This window comes from Salmo trutta, chromosome 36 (genome assembly GCF_901001165.1).
Source record: "Salmo trutta chromosome 36, fSalTru1.1, whole genome shotgun sequence".
Lineage (NCBI taxonomy): Eukaryota > Metazoa > Chordata > Actinopteri > Salmoniformes > Salmonidae > Salmo > Salmo trutta.
Genome location: NC_042992.1, coordinates 11,105,343 through 11,122,857, shown reverse-complemented (window position 1 = coordinate 11,122,857; position 17,515 = coordinate 11,105,343). Strand labels below are relative to the sequence as shown.

The following is a 17,515-nucleotide window of genomic DNA, read 5'->3' as shown; positions in this document are numbered from 1 at the left end:
CATGTCAGAACATGAGCAGGACTGCTCACCCCCCCAACACACCTGCAGCATGAGCAGCACACAGGCTGAGAGAGAAAAAACAAACTGTAGCACTAGTCTAGCAACGCCTCCAAATGAAGTCAACTGATTGGACGTTGAGGATTAGCATACAGGTGTCTCTGGCTGAAAGAGATAGTGGTGTGACTGAATGATAGGAATTTTGAGGGGGCCTCTTGTTTTGTTTATTGAATTCCTCTGTGACAGAGATTGTAGGCTGGTTCTTAGAACAAAGTAGCCACTGCCGGGTTGGTAGCAAAACACCTTGCGAGCAAAACATTTTAGCAGCTTTAGCTAAATGGGCTAACAGTCCCGAGATATGCAAGACACCCGGTTCAAACCCAGTCATTCACAAGAGCAAAATTAAATAGTGAATGCTATGACAGGGATATTCAACTATATTGTTAAGGGGCTTAGTTACGTTTTTGACTCACTCCCTTCTAACATAAGAGGGGAACAGAAGGCATGGCCACATTAAGGAGCCTTGGGGTCATACATATATATATATATATATATATATATAGCCTCGCTACTGTCATTTTATTGTTGCTCCTTAATTACTTGTTATATTTCTTATTTTTTACATTATTTTTCTTTATTTCTTTTAGTAAATAATTAACTTTTTTTTTCTTAAAACTGCATTGTTAGTTAAGGGCTAAGGGCTTGTAAGTAAGCCTTTCACTGTAAGGTCTACACTTGTTGTATTCAGCACGTGACAAAATGTTTTGATTATTTGGTTCACCCCCTCCCCGGGCCCGACCTTTCTCCTGCCCGATCTTTCTCCCCCCCGGGCCTCAAAAGTGGTCCCCTGAAGTGGTTCAAGCATTCTTGTGGACTTAGAACAGCCAATGTTGTTTTTCCTATTAAAAAGTGTGCTTTGAGAGCAGAAACCTGAAAAACCTGTGGGAAATCTGTCTTTTGCCATGGTATCATTTTAATATCGAGTATTGTTTTAATATCAAGTAAAGTGATACTAAACCTGGTATCGAAGTCAAGATTCTGGTGTTGTGACAACACAACACACACCCATTCCAGAGGCCTGCCTGTCTGCATTCTGTGAGTGCCTTAGAATCCTTCTTTGAGGAGATCCCAGGTTGGTCACAGGAATAAAAAAATGTACAGAAATATTTACTACAAAAACATGAGAAAAAAACAAACAAGTAATGCTTTCCATTGCCGGGACTCACAACACAGCTACAACACTGGCATGTGGAGAGAAAGGTTACTTGCAATTGGCACTGGTCAAAAGCATTACACTATATAGGGAACAGTAGGGCTGGAAATTGCCAGGGACCTCACAATACCGAAGTGACGATACAATATGTATGGCAATTCTCACAATTTTTTATATATATATATATATATATATATATATATATATATATATATATATATGTGTGCTGCGATTTGATAGTAGAGTTCGACCGATTATGATTTTTCAACGCCGATTATTGGAGGGCCAAAGAAACCGCTACCGATTAAATCGGCCGATTTTTTTATTTTATTTTTATTTGTAATAATGACAATTACAGCAATACTGAATGAACTCTTACTTTAACTTAATATAATACATCAATAAAATCAATTTAGCCTCAAATAAATAATGAAACATGTTCAATTTGGTTTAAATAATGCAAAAACAAAGTGTTGGAGAAGAAAGTAAAAGTGCATTATGTGCCATGTAAGAAAGCTAACGTTTAAGTTCCTTGCTCAGAACATGAGAACATATGAAAGCTGGTGGTTGTTTTTAACATGAGTCTTCAATATTCCCAGGTAAGAAGTTTTAGGTTGTAGTTATTATAGGAATTAAAGGACTATTTCTCTCTATACGATTTGTATTTCATATACCTTTGACTATTGGATGTTCTTATAGGCACTTTAGTACTGCCAGTGTAACAGTATAGCTTCCGTCCCTCTCCTCGCTCCTACCTGTGCTCGAACCAGGAACACATCGACAACAGCCACCCTCGAAGCAGCGTTACCCATGCAGAGCAAGGGAAACAACTACTCCAAGTCTCAGAGCGAGTGACGTTTGAAACGCTATTAGCGCGCACCCAGCTAACTAGCTAGCAATTTCATATTGGTTACACCAGCCTAATCTTGGGAGTTGATAGGCTTGAAGTCATAAACAGCGCAATGCATTGTGAAGGGCTTCTGGCAAAACACATGAAAGTGCTATTTTGAATGAATGCTTACGAGCCTGCTGCTGCCTACCATCGCTCAGTCAGACTGTTTATCAAATCATAGACTTAATTATAACATAACACACAGAAACACGAGCCTTAGGTCATTAATATTGTCGAATCCGGAAACTACCACGTTTATTCTTTCAGTGAAATACGGAACTGTTCCGTATTTTACCTAACGGGTGGCATCCATAAGTCTAAATGTTCCTGTTACATTGCACAACCTTCAATGTTATGTCATAATTACGTAAAATTCTGGCAAATTAGTTCGCAACGAGCCAGGCGGCCCAAACTGTTGCATATACCCTGACTCTGCGTGCAATGAACGCAAGAGAAGTGACAATTTCACCTGGTTAATATTGCCTGCTAACCTGGATTTCTTTTAGCTAAATATGCAGGTTTAAAAATATATACTTCTGTGTATTGATTTTAAGAAAGGCATTGATGTTTATGGTTAGGTACAGTCGTGCAACGATTGTGCTTTTTTCGCAAATGTGCTTTTGTTAAATCATCCCCCGTTTGGCGAAGTCGGCTGTCTTTGTTAGGAAGAAATAGTCTTCACAGTTCGCAACGAGGCAGGCAGCCCAAACTCCTGCATATACCCTGCAACAGAGTCAGAGGTGACACATTTTCCCTAGTTAAAATAAATTCATGTTAGCAGGCAATATTAACTAAAGATGCAGGTTTAAAAATCTATACTTGTGTATTGATTTTAAGAAAGACATTGATGTTTATGGTTAGGTAAAAGTTGGAGCAACGACAGACCTTTTTCGCAAATGCGCACCGCATCGATTATATGCAACGCAGGACAGGCTAGATAAACTAGTAATATCATCAACCATGTGTAGTTAAGTAGTGATTATGATTATTTTTATAAGATAAGTTTAATGCTAGCTAGCAACTTACCTTGGCTTCTTACTCCGCGTAACAGGCAGGCTCCTCGTGGGAGTGCAATGTAAAGCAGGTGGTTAGAGCGTTGGACTAGGTTGCATCCCCAAGCTGACAAGGTAAAAATCTGTCGTTCTGCCCCTGAACAAGGCAGTTAACCCACCGTTCCTAGGCCGTCATTGAAAATAAGAATGTGTTCTTAACTGACTTGCCTAGTTAAAAAATATATATATAAAAAAATCTAAAATAATTTTAAAAAATAAATATACAAAATAAAAAAATAAAAAGCGGCAAATCGGTGGCCAAAAATACCGATTGTTATGAAAACTTGAAATCGGCCCTAATTAATCGGTCATTCCGATTAATCGGTCGACCTCTATTTGATACTGTGATTTTATTGCGATTCTGTGTTCCAAACATATTGCTCACCATATGTCTGCTGCAGAAGGAGAAGAGAGCCAACTAGTGTTGATCAGTCATGGAATAAAAACTGCCTAAAACAAATTGGCTCCCTATTTAAAAAGATGAGAACAAGCTATGAAAGACAAGTACTGGAGTTTTGGTGCAGGAACAGACAACTAGCGCAAAAATAATAGCAATAGTCAAAACAATACATCGTCAAAGATAATATCCCAATATGTAACCGTATAAATGTTTTTGAGATGGGGAATAGAATGCAATTTGGGAAGCAGTCACAGTTGCCACATTCACCTGTCCCAGGTCAGAGTGATTTGAAAGTTCTCTAACATTTCAAAAGGAACACCAGGTCACTGTTGACGTGTTACATCCTGAGCAGAACAACCAGAGTTTCACCCCCAGGGTTTTTACTAAACCACTAGTGAAAATCAACCTACCCCCAGTGACTGAAAGGGGGTGTGAAAACCACCCCACCCCAGTGACTGAAAGGGGGAGTGAAAACCACCCCACCCCAGTGACTGAAAGGGGGAGTGAAAGTGAAAGAGGAACATTTACATTTTAGTCATTTAGCAGATGCTCTTATCCAGAGCGACTTACAGTAGTGAATGCATACATTTCATTTCATGAATTAATTTTTTTGTACTGGCCCCCCGTGGGAATCGAACCCACAACCCTGGCGTTGCACACACCATGCTGGCGTTGCAATCACCATGCTCTACCAACTGAGCCACAGGGAAGACTGTGGAACAAGCAACACTTGTCAAAGTGTGGAACAAGCAACACTTGTCAAAGTACACTACCTGACCAATAGTCACCTGCTCGTCGACCGTTTCACTCCAAAATCACGAGCATTAATAGAGAGTTGGTCCACCCCTTTGCTGCAAGAACAGCCTCCACTCTTCTGGGAAAGCTTTCTACTAGATGTTGGAACAAGGCTGCGGGGACTTGCTTCCATTCAGCCACGGGCATTGGTGAGGTCAGGCACTGATGCAGGCCAGTCAAGTTCTCCCACACCGATCAAGAACCATTTCTGTATGGACCTTGCTTTGTGCACAGGGGCATTGTGATGCTGAAACAGGAAAGGCCCTTCCCCAATCTGTTGCCACAAAGTTGGAAGCACAGAACCATCTAGAATGTCATTGAATGCTGTAGCGTTAAGATTTCCCTTCACTAGAACTAAGGAGCCCAAACCATGGAAAACATCCCCAGACCATTATTCCTCCAGCTGTTCTGCCATGGAAACCCATTTCTTAAAGCTCCCGATGAACAGTTCTTGTGCTGACGCTGCTTCCAGAGGCAGGTTGGAAATCGGGAGTTAGTGTTGCAACCGAGGACAGAGGATTTTTACACGCTACGCACTTCAGCACTCGCCGGTCCCGTTCTGTGAACTTGTGTGGCCTACCACTTCGCGGCTGAGCCGTTGTTGCTGCTAGACATTTCCAATTCACAATAACAGCACTTACAGTTGACCCGGACAGCTCTAGCAGGGGATACATTTGACAAACTGACCTGTTGGAAAGGTGGCATCCTATGACGGTGCCACGTTGAAAGTCACTGACCTCTTCAGCAAGGCCATGCTACTGCCAATGTTGTCTAAGGAGAATGCATGGCTAGGTGCTCGATTTTATACACCTGTCAGCAACAGGTGTGACTGAGATAGCCAAATCTACTAATTTGAAGGGGTGTCCACCAATATTACCTCTAAGCTGCATGTGAGTGGGCCCGCAGTAGCCCGAGACTATCCCCATTAGACGACCCCCTTCTGCAGAGCACAGAATAAATATCTGCCCACGGAGAGTAGCACAAGGTTGAACTTCACTCACTTTTCTAGAGTTTTCCCCGTTAGTTAACACAATCAACGTTTCCCTTGACTGTGGCAATTGTGATCGAATCAACGCAATATTAGCTACTTTCAATGCAACATATCCCGAAACAAAAAACGAATTATGGGAGAGATTTTGTTGTAGGCAGAACGCGTCGGGATAGGATTCTAATTCGATTGCTCTCGACTCAGACTGTACTCTACATAGATCGGTGCAGCATAACCAATCAGAGCTTCAGTAGGTCAATCTGCAAATAGACCATTGCCATGTATGGATCTGTGTCATTCACTTTGAACTGGACTGCGTTTACAGCTGAGGTCCTGAGTAAATGCGCTCGTTTTGAGATCAAAGCGAGAGCTGCATGTAGCCACGTGTGCACATTTTGTTCATATCCTTTGCCAGTTAGTGAGTTATTAGCCCAGTTATAGATCATTTGTAGACAGCAATAAGGGAGTGATTTCTAGACATCTTTTAAAAGCGAGCCAGGGGGCAGTGTTATATTTTGCGACAGCCTTGAATAAGCTAAGTAGCCAATAAGCAAAGGGTAGCATAATTTGTCTGGTTCTCTGTAATAATGCTATGGTTTCTTGCATCAAAGCACATTTTCAGTCACCTTGTCTGAAGGACAAGTGGATGAACAGGTTAATGTCAAGCCCTGCATGTTTTTTTCAAAAGTCTCATGGAATGTAGACTACATTGAACAGCACACATTGGCTGCTACTGTAGGCTGAATGATAAAACAGCTATTTCCGTGTTAAAATGTTATGGGATGCATTTTTTCCATTCTTTGGGATGGTAAGCCACTCTGGTAAGCTTACATTATAATCAAATAGCCACAGGAGCCTAGTTGGCCACTTAAAGCGGGTACAGCCACTGTGTTCAGTTGAACAGAATTTTCACAACGGTCAAGTCTACACTTAGCAGACCTGAAATTTGCTCAGTGCCTACATTTTTTTTGAGGGAACATTGGTGTCCACATACTTTTGTATATATAGTGTAGTATGCAACATGTGAGAACACTCTCGTACTCAATTCCCCTCCTTGCCTCAGAGCATGCTAGACAGTGCCATTGTGGTGGAAAGTGGGCTAGAAGGGACCGCCTCTAAGCTTTTTAATGAGTCATAATCTCCCGTCACCAATCTAAATCAGGTCCCTTCCAGAAGGCTAGCACCCCGGGTCGGGCCGCCTAACCAGACCTGGTCAGATAGTTAGTGGAGGGGAAGGGAGGTTACCTACCTCTCCTGCAGACCTGGGTTCAAACACTACAGCGTTTTCTTTAGCCTGTCTTACAGTGCCAGGTGGGTGGGGTCTGCCATTTTGGGACTTCTCCGTTGGTTCAATTGCATAAGGCAAACTCAAATCAAGCCCAAATGAAGTAATTCTAACTATTTGAATAGTATTTGAAGATCAGGTCTGCTGTCCTGTCCTACACAGGCTGGAAGAGATAGTGTTGGACCTTTAATAGCACTGGGGTTTCCCAATGTTAAGGGGAGAGACAGGGAAGTTCCGTGTCTACAGGGTTTTGTTTGAACTTTCACTTCAATTTAAGATAGGTAACTATTTTACTGAAGGCTTTTTCAGAACGGCACGCCTGCACATGCACAAACACACACCATTTAGGCCTTACGGTTTGCTCTTAGAACAAGTTCTCATATAACCAAACAGAACCAAGGGGTTTAATATTAACACGGAGGGAGACATAACATTTGTGACAGCCACTTCCTGTGGCAGTCAGGTATGTGTGTTCTGATTGACTATAATCATGCATCATAATCCTATGACCAATCACCTTGAGAAAGTAGCCTTGAGCCAACTCTGATCAAGTCATTCATCCATCCATGGCCTGGCGGTTGGCCTAGCCCATGCAATCACAGCCTGAGGATCGAAGACTCCAGATTCCACTCAAAAACAGACAGAACAGGAAATGCCTGTTGCCACAACAACAGCGGGGTATCTCTGGGGAGTCGACAGACAGAAGCTCCAGCGGGGACAGCTCCTGTCCCTCCAGGGGAAATCAGAGGAGCAGCGGTGCGCGTCTTCAAATATTAACACTGACAAGCAGGAGGCGCAGCACTAGAAGGCGCAGGGAGAGAAGAGAGAGAAGCTACTCTATTGGACTTTGCATCCTGTCCAGGGGGTGCACTTGTACATCATGCTGCCTCACGCTACATAAACATGAGATAGGCTTCTGTCCTATAGGCCAATCTGGCTTGGGCAAGGCTTACCTACAGTTCTAAGACCAGCTTACCGCCCACAGCTCCTAACCCAGTGTTTTCCATTGGCGTCAGGTAATCAGCCAGTCACATACTCATTTTCACCTTCCCATTAACTAGGCTACTTTCCTTTTAAAAGTTTCAATTCACTAGTCCTTCGAGCCCTCTCCCACTACAATAAATGATAAGCATCTTCTAGCAATCTATTGAGAGGATAGGTGGTCAGTGAGAGGAAGCGAGAGGTTAAACTCAGAAAAATCTGTCCAAAATAAGCCCAATGCGTTTCTATGGGTTTATTTTGGACCTAAAGCTTGACGCCTGCCTTCCCGCCTTTGGGACAAACACTCCCACTGTTAGGGTGGAGACATGAGCATCTCGTCATTATATACAGATCTCTTGTTGCAGTCGAATTTCTTTACATGGAGGGACAAGCGCATGATGCTCATGAATTACCAAGTCCCATGTAATGTAAGTGGTAATGAGTCGAAATCCACGACTTGTTATTGTTTCACACATTTATTTAGGCCCATTTTATTTGTGTGTTTCACATAGCCAGCCACATGGAGTAGTGGAGCACAGTAGGCTATTTACTCTGTGTTGATTGACAAAGTGTGTTGATTGACAAAGTGTTAACTAGTTTAAAAAAGGTGACTGAATAAAGTCGCTCTTATGTCCCTTTGTCATTCATAAATCATGCAACGTGGTTAAAATGTCCATGGTATCGCATAGGGACAAGTAAACCAAAGAAAATACTTTATTTTTTGCTATGTCGTCGTCAGCTTGGAGTGACTCATCTCACCATGCAGTGTAGACTACCAAATCACATCGGAGAGAGAGCTGTTCATTTGGCTCCCTCATTTGCCTAGGCTACTGGTAGCAGGCCTAAGCTTTTTGCTGTTTATCTGAAGAGAAATTATATAAACATTAGATGAAGATGGTGAATCATCACTGCAGGAACAATAGGTAGTGGACAGCATCATTCTGGCCCAAATATAATAATTAGGGCCCTAGTGGAATCCATAAAAAACAAAACTCAACAATATTCAGAAAGTATTGACATTTGTAGGGAATCAACTAAATGTATTGAACATTTACTAATTGGCCAAAGGTTATCATAAGACATGAACAAAATGCATCAAGGATTTCAAATTTTGTGCAACTTTCTGAAGAGGCAACGAGAACACCGCCATGTGTGCAATGCACACATCTACCATTTCTGTAGCCGTTGGCGATGATGCTAATGATTCTATTGCGATTCGGTGTTCCAAACAAAGTGGTAGATGTGAGCATTGCACACACGTGGGCGTTCTCGTTGCCTCTTCAGAAAGCTTCCATCTGGTAGATGGAAAAGCTTCTCCCAAAAACATTCTCAATTAAAATGTTAACTACAAAGTAGCCTTACCAAGCAGAATTATATCATTATTTTCATCATACCAGCAGGTATTCACTTTGCAAACTGTACCTTCACAACAAAAACACAGCCTCTTGCTAGGTGTGCACTTGAATTAAAAGGGTAACTACACCCAAAAATCTGAGAGATGTTGATTTTTCAAGAGCCTCAAGAGGTCTCCTGGTGTGGTTTAAGCATGGTTGCGGACTGAACATCCAATTGTTGTTGTTCTATAAAAATAAAGTAATATTGAAAGCAAAAATATATATTTAGGAAAAAACAGAAACCTGAAAAAAACTCAATTCATGAATTTTTCTAAAATAATGTGGGCTATTTACTTCATTTGTTTGTTTTGATAAAATGCCTGGCTGGCTACTTTTTCTATTTGGCTGGTTGCTATGCACATGCGGTAAAAATGCAGAAAGTGAGATCAGGCTTCAGGTCTGCACCTCAGTGAGTCCGTGCAGAGCCAAACATCTCGTTTCTTAGTCAAATCATTATATTTGTCACATGCTTGGTAAACAACAGGTGTAGACACAGTGACATGCTTACTGACAGGCCCTTCCTAACAATGCAGAGTTAATAATAAGCAATAACAAGCCGGTTGAATATAAAAGGCCACCGTTGAGAGCAGAGAAAGTGATGGCAATGCAATTTTAACAAATGGTTAAGCAACCAGGCTTGTTCCAAAACACAGTCACCACAGATTCTAGACCAACCAAGACAACAGCAAAACACAATCGTGTCTACAAAAAGTGTCAACACCAAACTAAATTTGTCAATGCCATTGCCAGAGAGCGCACAATAGACTACCTATTGAGTGGTACGTTTTGGACCAGATTCTGTCTAACTGGAAAGATGGTTGCTGTAAATACCATCACAATAGAAAATCCTGTATTCCTGTTATAAGAAGGTGGGAGGAGAATCAAGAAGAGGTGTCAGTGCTAGTATTTTATTATTTATTTAATTTATTTATTTAACTAGGCAAGTCAGTTATGAACAAATTCTTATTTACAAGGACGGCCTACAGTAAACAGTACCAATAGCAGAGGAATAATACCCAGTGTCAAAGTGGTGTAGGGAGACGCTACCTACTGATACAGTCAGATATGTAGATGTAACCAATGGTTAAATGTAGGATTAAGTGTGGCGTAATCTGATCCCAGACTTGTGGGCCTACCTTGAGTGTCCATAGGGGGACCACAGACACAGAGAGACGAGTGGATTTCAGGACCAGCGAGTGCACAGCACTCCCTCCTCCCCCGAAACACGCACCAAACCAGAGGATAGAGATCCTCTCTCAAACACTCCAGCCAGAGCCCCAAGGGCATGAACACGTGTAAATGGGCTAATCCGTTACACAAGGCAGACTAGAAGACATGACATGCTCATCAACGCCACCTTTCATCAGACACAGGCACCCTGTGGTCAAACCAGGCCCAGCGCCAGCTACACAGACAGCTCCCTGCCCCCCCCCCCCCCCCCCCCCCCAGTGACCCTTGCCTAGCCTCATGTTACTGTACCTGCCATGGCTAGTCTCAGCTTTCTCAGTTACAGTAACCAAGGCTGAAGACTTCCCGTTGTCACGCTTGTCTTTCTTTATGCTGCTAATGCAGAGAGAGGGGAGCCTTCCTCTGTGTGCCAAATGTCACACCATTTAGCGAAGTGTCGGCTGTGCAACCATCAGCTTCCCATACAAAAGACAACTTCACTATTTGACAATAAAATATACAATTCTGGCTACAACAACTGTAAAGTAGTAATGTAGACCACATGACAATGGACCACAGCAATGTCTAGTACCATCCAGCATTGAGTAGACTATCAGTGTTCAAAAGCAGACAATTCAGTTGCGGTATGTGAGCAAACATTTGTTTTCACGATGACTCACACCATGTTTACTGCCAATCCAAGCCCCAGAGAGAGGAATCAACACTTTAAGCCCAGACTGATCAGTCACTTTTGTAATGTTACTCCATAAAAGCTCAAGGCTAGGATTTTGGGCAGGTGCGATGATCCTAGATGTGTGGCTGTGTCTCAAAAGGAGCTGATCAAAAGTAGAGTAGGGAATAGGCCAGGGTGATTTGGGATGCATCCTGTGCCGAGGCCAACCTGTATTCAGAGCATATACTGTACAGCAAAAGACATACAGATGGAGTGGGGTGTGATACCGGTATGCGTAGCATGGAATCTGGTGAATGAGGCCCTCCATGCCTGGCCGTCGAAGGCTTGCCCTTGGCGTCAGGCTGTATACATGTGGGCTGGCTGAAGGGAGCTATTTACAGAGCGGCTCCTGGCTCCAGCCTTGAAACGTCAATTAGCTTTATGATAAAGTTGTTCAGTGAAACCCACTAGGATTGTCACTATACCAGAATATCCATACTCACGCTGCGATCATTTAAGCATTCTAGTACAGTTAAATAGTTACACACAGAAACTCCCCAAATACAGGTGTGCCAAGCTTGTAGCATCATACCAAAGAAGACTTGAGACTGTAATTGCTGCCAAAGGTGTCTCAACAAAGTCAGTTGTACAATAATGCCTTCAACTGAAATGTGTCTTCCGCATTTAACCCAACCCTTCTGAATCAGAGAGGTGTGGGGAGCTGCCTTAATTGACATCCACGTCTTCGGTGGCCTGGGAACAGTGGGTTAAGTGCCTTGCTCAGGGGCAGAAAGGGCTCAGGGATTCAATCTAACGCTCTAGCCACTAGTCTACCTGCCGCCCCAGTTAGGGTAGGGTCTGAACTTAAATATGATATTTCCATTATTTTGAATACATTTGCAAAAATTTCTAAAACCCTGATTTGCTTTGTCATTGTGGGGTATTGTGTGTAGATTGATGAGGAAAAACGATTTAATAATTTTTTGAATAAGACTGGTAGAACTGAAAATGTTCAGTAATCAAAACTGAGGGAAAAATTAATGGGTTTGAATACTTTCCGAATGCACTATATATGATTTGTATTTTGTTAATTAGTCCAAGCAATGTTCAGTAATCAAAACTGAGTAGGCACTGGTACCCAGAGATGGCTTAGAGATATATCCATCTATATTTACAAGTGAATGAATAAATAGGTCACCTTACCATAAATCCTAAGTAGGAATGTCTATGCTTACCTGTTACAATACTCTGACTGATCGGCCCACAGTAGGTGTGTAAACTGCATGTGTAGTATATGGGGATGTGTGAAACCTACTCCTCAGCTTTAAGTGTTGCGCCTGTGTCACCTCATTAGCTAGCTTTCGGGATGCAGCAATCGGACAAGGCGCTTGCGGGAGTACGGTCACATGTGTGTGTGAGGCAGAGGTCCCGAGTCGCACCAGGTATGGGCCGAATCAGGAGGAAGCGGCACTCGCTAAGCAAGCGGCGTGACGTCTTTGCACATGCCCATTCAACCTTTCCACCCCAAAATAAATTGTAGTTGTCACTGTCAAATAGACCAACCAAAATGCCATGACAAAAAAATACACTGAGGCAGGAGTGGCTGTTGTGATCAGGGTTTTTTCTGGATGAAAAAGGGGGCTTAGGTGGTGGGAGTGGCATGTGACAGTTTGCAGTTTTAAAGCAAATTTCCTGCAATTCTACACATTTTGCATGCAGCTAGGAGAAAATGTTGCAGTATGAAAGCTAATTTAATGCTATTTCTACCTATTCTGCCATGGCTAATCATGTGTTATTTTATACAGCTAAATTCATTGTTTTTGAATTTTCAAATTCTCCCTGTCTAGCTTTCCTTTTGGTGACTTAGTTCTCAAACTATATTTGTCCATTATCTTTACTAACATAATTTATATCTGATTTTAGTCGTTTAAGTCAACACTGAAAGCGTTTTTCCATCACGATTAGTTTTGTTTTTTACAATTTAGGCGACTCGAAAAAAATAGTTGAGCAGATTTCAATGGCTAGATAGTTATGACTTCCTCAGCTGTTCAAGTCAACTTCCTCCCCAAATGCATTTCCTCAAGTTCACTTGTCTCTGAATTGTTGATTTGAGTGTTACAAAAACCAGAACATACGTTTGCCTCGGTTTGAGTGTGAACTACTAGCTAGTTAGCCAGACATTACCCCCTCGTCCGATGAGAACCCGAGACAACAACCATGTCTCAAAATATGTCTGTCTCGATTTAGCCACCTGGGATATCAAATTGGACAGCTTGTACAGTGTATGTTACGTTTCTCGCTTCCCCTGACCATGTTGCCGTGCGCTCGGCAGTGTGCGTGAAGCCTAGGCAACAGGAGACAAGTTCATTCGGGTAACGTTATCGTGTTACACCTGTCCGTAGTCAACGGTAGGACCGACCAAAACTCTGTACATCCAATCCAGACAGCGACGTTTCCAGTACAACACTGCGTAGTTAGGCTACAGTTAGTTACACGTGAACAGGAACAATGGCAACTAAGGTAGCTAGAAGTATAGCTATACATCAGTGGGTACTGTAGAATCATCACCTATCTACCTAGCAACTTAGCAAACAGGCTAATTATATTTGGCTAGCAAGCTTTCTCGGTCGGTTAATTAATATCGAGGACAAATTATAACATTGACACAAGAAACGGGTCAGCATGTCTTGTAAAATAGGCCGATGTTTGTATGTAACTTTAATGTTACCCAACAACGTTGACTAGCACCTTCTCCGTCTGTTAAGGCACGCAACTAGCTACCCTGCTAAAGTTACGCTAACTAGCCGGTTACAAGCAAGGCAGTTCAGAAAATATTGGGCTGTAACTGTTAGTGGGTCAAACGAATAGCTGGCTAGCACTAACAAAGCTATCTGGGTATATAAACAGAAACAAAACTACTTATCGAGTAATACTTTGGCTTAGGTGGTTGACTAACCACAATACCTCCTAGTTAGCTAGATCGCGTCCGTTATGTTCTTACTATAGCTAGTTACCGGCGTAACACAGGAAACGGGCAGTTGACTGGCTACCGTAAGCTAGTTAGCGGTTATCGATGTTAAGGCTTTTTCGATCAAACCTACTACTCGTTCGCTATTAATATTTAATTTAACTTGACGGACCTTGGTGTTTTGCCAACATTTTCTGTAGATCGGCGAAGCTGCAGAGTTGGAAAACGACTAATGTTATTTAGCTGCCATATCCCTGCGTTAGCAGGCTAGCCTTAGCTAGCTACTTTCTTCCCAATAAGACTGACGCTGTAGCGAAATAGTTATCAGGTTTTTTTTTGTGATAATGTATAACGATATGAACAAGCGTTCTTACTTACAAAGAGCAGGCTGAACATTGAAAACCAGTGACTATCCCGGAGAATGTGGATGGCGAGCAGTAACTGCTGTCAGATCTTTTTAGTTCCTCTTCAAATGTGGGTGAGAGAGCTCACATCGGAACTGTTGGGAGGAGTTAAGGTGGTAATTTCGTTAACGTCACTCTGAACGCAAGAAAACCAGGGATCACAAAACAACAATGTTTAACAAATATGCTGTTTTTGATAATATTAAACTGGAATCGTCGAGATATATTGTTTATTTCAAGTTGAGCAATGGTAATACCGCGTTCATGTGCTAGTCGGAACGAGGAATCTCAGAAATGTCCGATTTGGTAACTGGTTGTACCTATACACGTGCCGCGTCCAACGAATCAGCAAATCGGACATTTCCGCGTTACCTGTTCCGACTATAAATGCCGATTTGGTCAACCTCTCATCATCGCCAATCTCTGAGTGACGAGCATCAGGACTCAAGAGGTGGTAAATTGAGCCATTGTGAGTGTTCGAGCGGATCATTTTTGTCAAGTCTGGCCGTCGTTGTTCAACGCCTTTCAAAGTGTATTGCATTATTTACAAATTGTCCACTTATGTGTATATGTTGACTGCATGAATTTGACCAAAAAAATAATGTGGTCTAAAGGTAATACAATTTTTACTGCAAGTTTCTGCAGTTGCTCTTCACTAACGTCATCCTGCATCCATCGCCTGTATTGTGGGAGGCTCTATTGCCAGCCAATCTTTTTTTTACCCATGTGAATGTGACCAAAGACATGACTGAAACAGAATTCATGTATACAATGGATATATACAAATTAATGTGATTTTTGATGCTCTTTCTCACAGATTGATTGTACAATGTACACACATGATTTCAATTTGTTAGTGTGTTATGGGGGTTGCAGCCAAAAGATACACTTTTATAAACAATGGCAACACTGCCATGTTGATCTGAGCCTTGCTTTTGGAAAACCACATTAGTGTCCAACTTTCATCTGTGGCAGATGCACCTGACTTTAATCCATTTGTCTACAGTCTGTTGCTTTCGCCTTAAAACTCAAACGCACCCGTTTTGGTCCACCTAGTTAGATTACCTCCAGCCAAGCCTTGTCCTGTCTTACTAGCCATGTTATAGTATAACAAACAGTCAAGCGATGAGGTAATCGCTTGTTTTGTGTGATTGGCTATAGAAAATATTGGTCAGACACAGACGTGTGCCCATAGCTTATTATTTTTTTTTTTTTACGGATTAATCATTGATTAATCTAATGTCATGTTATGAATAGAGAAAATATAATAGTATCACCATGTGTGAATATGTATCCAATATCATAAATCATGTTATTCTCTGACATTATTCTCAATTAAAGAAATAGGTCCTCTGTTTTGGTCCATGTTACCATATAGTGAGACATAAACACCACCTAGTGGTCAATTGGACTGTCCCTTTATTATGGGGATTCTTATGAGAAACAAAACATTGAACAAAGCATTGTCAATGTCATTAAAATAACAAAGTAGCTTTTGCCAAATGTGCCAACACTATATAGGCCTACTTGTAACCAAAACACCCATATCAACATAAAATTAGGCTGAAACCCAGACTCCTGAACAGATAGGGCCCAGGGCTGCGTTCAGTACAGAAAAACATACTTCAACATTCAATGAGACGGAATCTGTTCTGTTCTGAACGACCAGTTGAAAAACGGGGAGGGGTTTGGTTGTGGGTTGGGGAACCCTCCACTGCCATTTAAATACGTCACTCATTGCTTCCATTCAGACCCTGCCACACCCACCAAAAGGAGAAAACATAACTCAAAGTCTGTTAAAGAACGTTGAAGAACGTTTTGGGGAAACATGTTGTTCAGTACAAACGGTCACGTAACATAGCAAACGTTTAATTGAACTGAACACCCTCGCAGATTGGTAAAAAAAAATTTAGGAATACATTTTATTTTCTCTCTTGTAACTTTAAATGTAACAGATTACCAATTGAACTAGCTAATTTCACATAAACTCTTGAATTTTAGAAATGTACCACTCCCCCACACGGCCGTTTCCTTCTCCCACCGAAGGAGTGTGCACTGCTGCTACAGTCATCCAGGGATACAGGTGATACAGGCACCCCCTGGTAGTGAGTAGTAGTAGTAATCAAAAACCAGACCCCATAGCATTTGAAAATTGTGGGAGACAACGCAGATGTCTAGAGAGACTAGATGGTGATTACCAATAAAAGCTACATCATCTTGGAAGTACTTCTGAGTTGCGTGTTGTCGTCTCTCGTGGTCAGGTACAGGGAAGTAGTCAATTAAGAGGCAGATGTCAGCAGCAGAGCGAACTCAAATCAAGTAATATAATAGCTATGATATTATTTTGACAGCATAATCAACTAGCTAGCTAACCAGCTAACTACTGTAGCTGATTTAGGCCTGCGTCATCTACGTTCGCTATGATCAGGTAAAACACCTAACTCGAAGTCCTCCTGACTTCAGAGTCTGGAAAGGCTATTTTGATGTTGTCGGCACGATGTGTCGATAATGAGGGGAATGTTATTTTTTCCTGATTGGTTCTCCTCTGTGTCTTTCTCACTCAAACCCACGTGGGCAACCACACACAGCCCCCGAGCACAGCCCCTTCAAATACAACTGTTGGATTTTCAAATCCAAACAACGTGAGTTCTCAATTCCCCAGGAAAGAAAAATACGTTTGAGAGAACCAATCAATGTTCAGCCAGAAAAAAAGCACAACTCTGTGCGAATACTGCATTAACAACGGCCTCCTGTCCAGACCAGTGTGTCATAGCTCTCCCTCCGTGTGAGTCATGTGAGTGGCATCAGCCAGGCTAGATAGGCCACTCCACTTTTCCCAACTGGACATCTTTGTGAAGAGTAGAAGCTCTTGCTTCCTGTGTGTGTGTGTGTGTGTGTGATAGGTGTGTGTGTGTGTGTGTGTGTGTGTGTGTGTGTGTGTGTGTGTGTGTGTGTGTGTGTGTGTGTGTGATAGGCAAAAGCACACACAGTCTGTTTGAGGGATGTAGATGTGGTTGTTTTGCTCAGTGTAGTGAAGTCGTTACCAGACCATGGAACATTGATACCATCAGGTGGCTCTCTTCTAGGTAAGACACCATACACATTACTGGTTATTCTCCAGAGTGACTTGAGGCCGATATCTTCATTGGTACAGTACATACCATTCTGAGAGCAAATTGGATAGCCTATGTACAGTGTTTAATACTAAGCCCCAGACACAGTAAGCATACACTACCAATACTCCCTGTAACCAAATATGATGTGTGTTTCACATGGATGTGGAATCTAGAAAAATCAACCCAGATA

General features: G+C 42.1%; 1 protein-coding gene across 1 annotated transcript in view; it reads right to left on the bottom strand.

The window, feature by feature from the left end:
- LOC115175388 (protein tyrosine phosphatase type IVA 2) overlaps positions 1-14,509 on the bottom strand; it is a 43,697-nt gene extending 29,188 nt beyond the window's left edge. Inside the window, exon 1 of the mRNA XM_029734624.1 lies at positions 14,184-14,509. The gene's annotated coding sequence lies outside the window, so the exon portion shown is untranslated. The remainder of the gene's footprint in view (positions 1-14,183) is intronic.
- Positions 14,510-17,515: the final 3,006 nt, after the last annotated feature.